A 6,838-nucleotide genomic window follows, 5' to 3' on the forward strand; every position below is an offset into this window, starting at 1 on the left:
TGAAAAAGTGTTGAACAGGACATTAGAAAAGTGGGTTTTTTAAAAAGTAAATTTAAAACATGACCTCCAAGGCTATATATACAAGTTTTCATCAAAATCAAAGGCATTGTGCTAATCCAAGCCTTGGAGAAATGTTGCAAAGGGTGTGAGTGTGCATCGTGAGTGTTTGAGGGAGTTGGAGGCAGTTTGAAGGCGCGCGGCGCACACAGATAGGGGCACGGCGCACATAGAGCCTGCCCGTAGTTCAAACTTTCCACAGGCGTGGTGCATACCTAGCGCGCAGTGCACAGGGACAAAACATCTAGAACTTCACCAAATCGCCTCAAATCGTTGTGGAGCTCATCTATTTGAAAGGTAGGCACGAAACATAACTTGTGCATCAAATTTTTATGGTGATATAAGGGTTTTTATGCCTGTAATAAAATGCAAAAAAAATTCATAAAGCAAACACAAAGAAGACACCAAAGAAAACCATTATGCTAGGGTTTTTGCTACAGTGATATTGCTGCCAAGGTTATTCTTCCTACCCTACCCCTGTTCCTTATTTCCCTATGCCATTGTCCCCATAATCACTACCCTAACACTACCAAAATCATACTCCCTTTCCCCTCTTCCTATTACTAAATAAATCCCAAACCCTACCTTACAAACCCTAAAACCTTACCTTGCCAAAAACATAAAACCTACCCTATCAAAATACCGCAAAACCCACTGTATGTCCCTAAACTAAATTCTCCTATAAACCCCTATTCCCATTATATTATCCCCCTCCTAATACTCCCTTTTTAATTGTCCCCTTGGTCGCAGATTGTCAAAGAAACCTCCAGCTTCACTATAATCAAAGGGCAGCCTAAATTCTGTTTACAAAACAGCAGTCATGGCATCCGAGGTTTCATCAGAATATGAGGAGGAGACCCACAATGATACAAATTTAGGAGAACAAGCCCCCAGGAGACATCACTTGAGTGGCAAACATGTTAGAGATGAGCCAAACACCCTCACCGAGTTGCAGGCATGCTCTCTTGCTATGTCATGTTTCCAGCACTTAGCATGTTTTGAATTTTGTCAAAGGGTGGCAAATGTCAGAGTTCATCATGAGTTGGCCTGTCTTTTTGCACTTCACCTACATGGAGGACAGTCTATCTTGGCTGGGGTCACTTTCACATTGACACCCGAAACCATATCAGTGGCAACAGGCATACCAAATGTTGGAGAACAGTGGCATAAGAAGAAGAAGGTGGAGAGGCATCATTATGAGCCTTACATTAAGGCCAGTTGTTTGAGTCAGCTTACAAGAGTCTTCCCGTTCAGATTTTTGAGAGATGAGTATGCTCCGCTCATGAAATTGATCATGAAGTACTTCAGTTGTGAGGGGAGGTTTTCTCGCCTTTATACCTATCACATCAGGTTGCTCGTGCACTTTACCAGGGTGCAAATGATGAACCTCCCATTTTTCATTTGCGGGAAAATAGAGAGGATGAAAAATTTCATGCAGCACAAGACCCCTCGACAGCAGCTCAATAGTGTTTATCACTTTTCTCTTATCCTGATTTTGGTGGATCATCAGTTGGGATTGCAGGGTATTTCTTGGGAGGACTTCATCTCCCATGACTTCTTCAACGCTCCACAGGTAGTATCAGAGGCAGAGCATGAGATAGGTGGTCCTTCACATCAGTATGAGCGCCATGAGACTGCTACTATGCCAGTATTCATCACCTATCAGAAAGGCAGTAGACCTTTGTTTGCAGTAGCAAAGCGAGTGTTATCTCCACTTGGGGTGGAAGGGGCCTCGCTTCCGACATCAGCATCACAGGAGCAGGGCAGAGGTAATGAGCCAGTGCATGATGAGGGGCCTTCAGGTGAGCCATCAGGTGAATGAGAGACTGAATTCATTCTCCTTCATGATGATGAGACAGACACAGAGCCAACAAATGAAGAGCTTAGAGAGGTCATCCAGGAGCAGCAGTCAAAGATTGAGGACTTGTCCCTTGACTTGGAGAGGTCCAAGTGGAACATGAAGTACCTGGAATAGAGAAACAAGCAGCTTTAGGATCAGCGAACGATCATGGAGCTACAAAACATTCGTGAGCATCGCCAAGCTACACAAAGGAGAGGAGTTGAGCTCACGCCATTGGAGCAAGAGATCAATGAGGACCGGGAGGCCAATCTCGAGAGAGTCAACATCCACCTGGAGAGACTACTGGAGAAGGCTGACAGGGACAAAACCATACTAAGGAGGATGGTTTATCATTACAGGGCATGAAACATGAGTGCAAGGGCCCGGATAAGGAGCTTGAAGGTGTTGTAGGGAAAAGTATCTGACTCGGATGACCCTATCCCACTCTAAGGGTGATAGTACCTCAGCAACAACTGTAAAGAAAACTACTTAAGGTTTACTTCTTTACGAAAGCAAGAGAGAATGAGGAAATGCATTAACCGTTGCCTTGCGCTTAATGTCGAATCCAAACTCTTCTCTTTGGCTGCTTGCTCCCAGCTCCTTGCTCTTTTGCTGGCCCAGCTACAATGAGATCCTGCAAAATAACAAAGAAGGAAACTACAAGAAGCATGCAATCATAACTGATTCAAGGATTAGCATAAATCAAATATACAATTATCACAATATATCATTGAAACAAGTGCATATAGAAGAACCTCAATAGCTTTTATTAATGAAGAAGTAAAATTCTGAGAGAGTTACAACCATTGAAGGCCCCAATCCAGCAACACCTCCCAGCAGAAAGAATTTCTCCTCTTCACCTCCTTCAAGCAATCACCCAATAGCTCTATAGTGAAACCAACAGCATGTCATTACTTTGCACAAAATTCCAGCCTCCTGAGCTCATAGGAGAGAGCTCAATATATAGATGAATTGAGAGAGGATGAGTCAGCTTGCAACTGATGTGTAGCTGCCTTGTGTCCTCTCTCTCTTCAGTTGATCTTCAGTTCTTGAGTCCACTTGGAGAACCTTGCTTCCACTTGGAGAAACAGAGCCTCTGACTCATCACAAGGCGAAATCCCTGATCCAAGTGTCATTTTTGGAAGATTCCAGAGCAATGACTCAGTGTGCCACTTGTCCCATCTCGCTCAGCGCAGGTGGCCTTTGTTCCACTTGCTTTGCAACACAGGTACACCATGGAGGAGTTGAGTTTCAGCGCAGAAGCCTAGTGGAGCACCTGCTTTGATTTCAGGATTGCTTGTTTTTGAGTGTTTTCAGGTGGAGAACTGATCTGAGAGCTGTTGGTTTGCTGACCTTGTTCCTCTAGGGGTAGGAACATCATGTTTAGGGACTTTGGATCCCTTGGATTATTGACAATTCATGCCTGATGCTGCAAGGCACAAAATTGTCTATAACAGATGCCCCCTAAAGTATGAGGTCGTTTATCGGGTGAAATGCTTTATTAGGAGGATCCGAAGTTCATTCAATCTGCTGAGAAGTGTCCTGTAATAAGATACAATACAATACATTATTTTTCATTCTTTTTCATGATCTAGCTGAGGCAGGCATTCCCATGCTCAGCTTTATAAATACATTTTGGTACATAGAACAGACGATCGTCTGATGATAGACTGATAATTCTCTGCTGAAATTATCATCCTTTGAGAAGGATGATCATCTGCTGCAATGATGTACATATCAAATGTCTTTATATCCTGAATATATATCGCAGCCCGGATGGATGAAACTAGATCCGGGGTCTTCAATCTCTTCTGATCTTCACTCGATGTACAAGTCAATCCATGTGAGAATTTCTTGAAGTCGAACATGGAAAGACATCGCTTGATTACCGGTCAATGATGTAAACCGTTAACAAGCGCGAGAGGAATCATCGATAAGGATGATGACCCTCAAGGTACGGCAGTACAATTCACATGGTGGGAATAAAGGACTTGGCGTCGACCACCATGCAAAATCTTCTGGTCGAAGGTCATTGATGTATACCCGTCGCCGGAAGTGAGAAACTTGCCATTGAGGCATGCAAGCTTCAAAGTACTGAAGGGGGTGTTCCTAGATCAACTCCTTGGATAATGAGCTGATGTCGACAAGGAGCGATCCGTCAAAGGAGGGCCTTAATGAATCCCACATCAGTGACACGGAACGGAGCTAGTGATTGTGATGAGGTGAAAACAAACTGTGATGTATGATTAAGGGTGGCGGTCATGAAATGGATGAAGGACAATGTATGGCAGTGGATGGGACTCGGTTGACTCTTTGCAGAACAACATCTCTTGAACATATAACGACACTGATGTGATGGATTGGTAGCATTACCCCAAATGTGGATGGTGTGGCGAGGACCATGGTGATGAGACCGGTGAATGAAACAGCCCAACCCGATGTGATACGGAGGACAAAGTGTCATGTTCAAGAGTGACTTGCTACCATTAAAGCTGTGAGGTTGTCCCAATTTTCCCCCAGTCATTGCTGACCAGTACCTCTTTATTTTTATCAAGCTTGAGGAGGATAACATATGCTTGTTCTATAACCTGCCCTTCGGGCAAGCCCATTGCTATGTTTTAACGAGCCTAGCGATAGGGAAACGCGTTCTCGTCTAAAGACAAGTTTGTCGCTATTTAATGAATTTAACGAGTCTAACGGCAAGGATAACTCGGTCCTTTTCATTTGTAGAGAGTCTGAAAAGGTACATAAAGTCAACTCCAAAATTCCTTTTTCGTCATCTAATCCCTTAAGTCCGAAAAAGTATAAAACAATACAAAAGGGATGAATTTTCGATTGCTTTAACGAGCCGAACAAAACAAGCGCTCGATATTTTTGTGCAATAATCCCTCAGGTCCAAAAAGATTAAAATCTAGAGGAGGGATAGCTCTTCCGGTCGTTTAACGAGCTGGAAGGCCAAAACTCGTCAAACTTTTCATATTTTACGAGTCAGTGAAAAGAGCTCAAAGAAGACTCATCTTTTGAGGAACGAGTGATGAACAGGGCAGCAGCAGATTCCAGGTACAGGTTGGAATATTCCAATCACGGCAGTGTCACAAGGATGGCTAAGCGAAATCACTTTTCGCAGCTATTCCTCAAAATGGGTAAACAAGCATATGGAGATGAACGATTGGCCAAATGAATGGATGGAGGTGAGACTGCAAGAACATGACCAAGGGCTTTAATATGGCTGTCAAAGGTTACATTTACCAAGGTTATTTACCGGTTCATTTTTTCTGAGTGAGCTTGAACTCTAGGGGAAGATTGCTCACAACTTATGTTTATTTTTTAACGAGCATGAACTATGTGCTAAAACTACTCAGATCTTGCGTTTATTTTTTAAACGAGCATGAACATTGCTAAAACTGCTCGAATATACCAGTCTTAATACAAGGAACGCCTCAGGTGAGGTAGTCATATTTAAGGAGCTATACCTCACTAGTTACTCCGATTTGGCAAGTTTTAACTTTTGCCCCACATCCTTTCTTTATGCAAGCTGGAAACGGCTAATCCTACGAGTTTAACGGGTTAGACCTACAGGTTTAAAGGGAGGACCTAAAAATTTAAAAAAATAAATAGTCGTCCCGTGCTTGCACTCCAAAAGGTTCGCATGCCCCCAGGTATAAAGTATAATTTCAAGGCTACCCCTCCTCTGTCCCACCTCTGTTTTTCTACTTGTCGTCTTGCTATATTTTTAACGATACTTGTCTTCTCGTTATTTTTCGGTGCGGACGGTACTTGTCTTCCCATCAGTTCACTTTTTTATTTTTGCAAGATCGCAACAGATAAAACATTGGCGTTACGGAGGGAGGTTTGCCTCTTACTTATTATCCGAAAAATGGTTTTGTTCACTGCCGCAAACTAAACTCTCTTTTCGGCGATGTCTATCATTAGGTTGCTAAGGAAGCTGACTACTTGTTGCAGCAATTTCATCTCTTTCTTTGGAGGCTTCCCCTACTTATCCTTCAAAACATATGTTTTAATGGGTGAGGCTTGCCTTCAAAGATGGTGGCTACTTGCTGCCACAAATGGATCTCCTCCCTCAGGAGAGCCTACTTTTTAGAGAAAGGGAGCGAGAAGCTGATTATCTCACTCACATAACTTTGACAAAAGAACTTTATCCTAGAACAACCCTCTCTTCCTTCCTTCGGACGGGGTACGGACTAGTCCCATTCTTCTGCGGAAATTAACTTTATACCCAAGGTTTCCTCTGCCCAAGGCAGGCCGGGGTGCATGCCCCCTGGGTCCCAGTTACATCTTTCCGAATCACTCGCATTCATCGGGAAGTAGAACCGGGGGTGGAGGCATTCCTTGAGCGAATAAACCGTTAAGGGATGGTATTTGACTATTTGCGAAGCGTGATCCTGGAAATGAAAGCTGGTCTACGAGCTTGACCATTCTTCCTTCGTGCGGAAAACACATAACTCTGAAGAGTGAGGACACTATCGCCTCCATGCAATATATATAGTCTTGTCCAAGGAGTAAGTTATATACCAAGGGTCCCTGGGCGACCATGACGTTCATATGAACTGTCTTCCCTTTCAATGTAATGGGAACATTGGGGAGAATCCCTAACGGGTGACTGGTTCCTTTATCAAAACCAGATAGATTTCTCATCTCAGGTAAAAGCACCGGGGAACCCAGTGCTTTCCAAGCAATAGAGGAAAGGATACTCACAGATGCCCCTTCATCAATGATAGTTCCAGCCATCACCATTCTGTAGATTTGGACGATGATTCTGAATGGGATACTGGCTGGTAACTGGGGTCTGCCTAGTTGATTCCAATCAAAGGATACAACTAGGTTGCTTGGTGGTGGGACCGAATACATGGCCAGATACGACCCTGACGATGTTCCTTCCTGCGATAAAGGAATGGGCGCATTGCCCTGATGCTCATCAGA

Source organism: Pinus tabuliformis, chromosome 2_2 (genome assembly GCF_031772625.1).
Source record: "Pinus tabuliformis cultivar Carrire ecotype Pingquan chromosome 2_2, CPIR1, whole genome shotgun sequence".
In the NCBI taxonomy this organism is placed as follows: Eukaryota; Viridiplantae; Streptophyta; class Pinopsida; order Pinales; family Pinaceae; genus Pinus; species Pinus tabuliformis.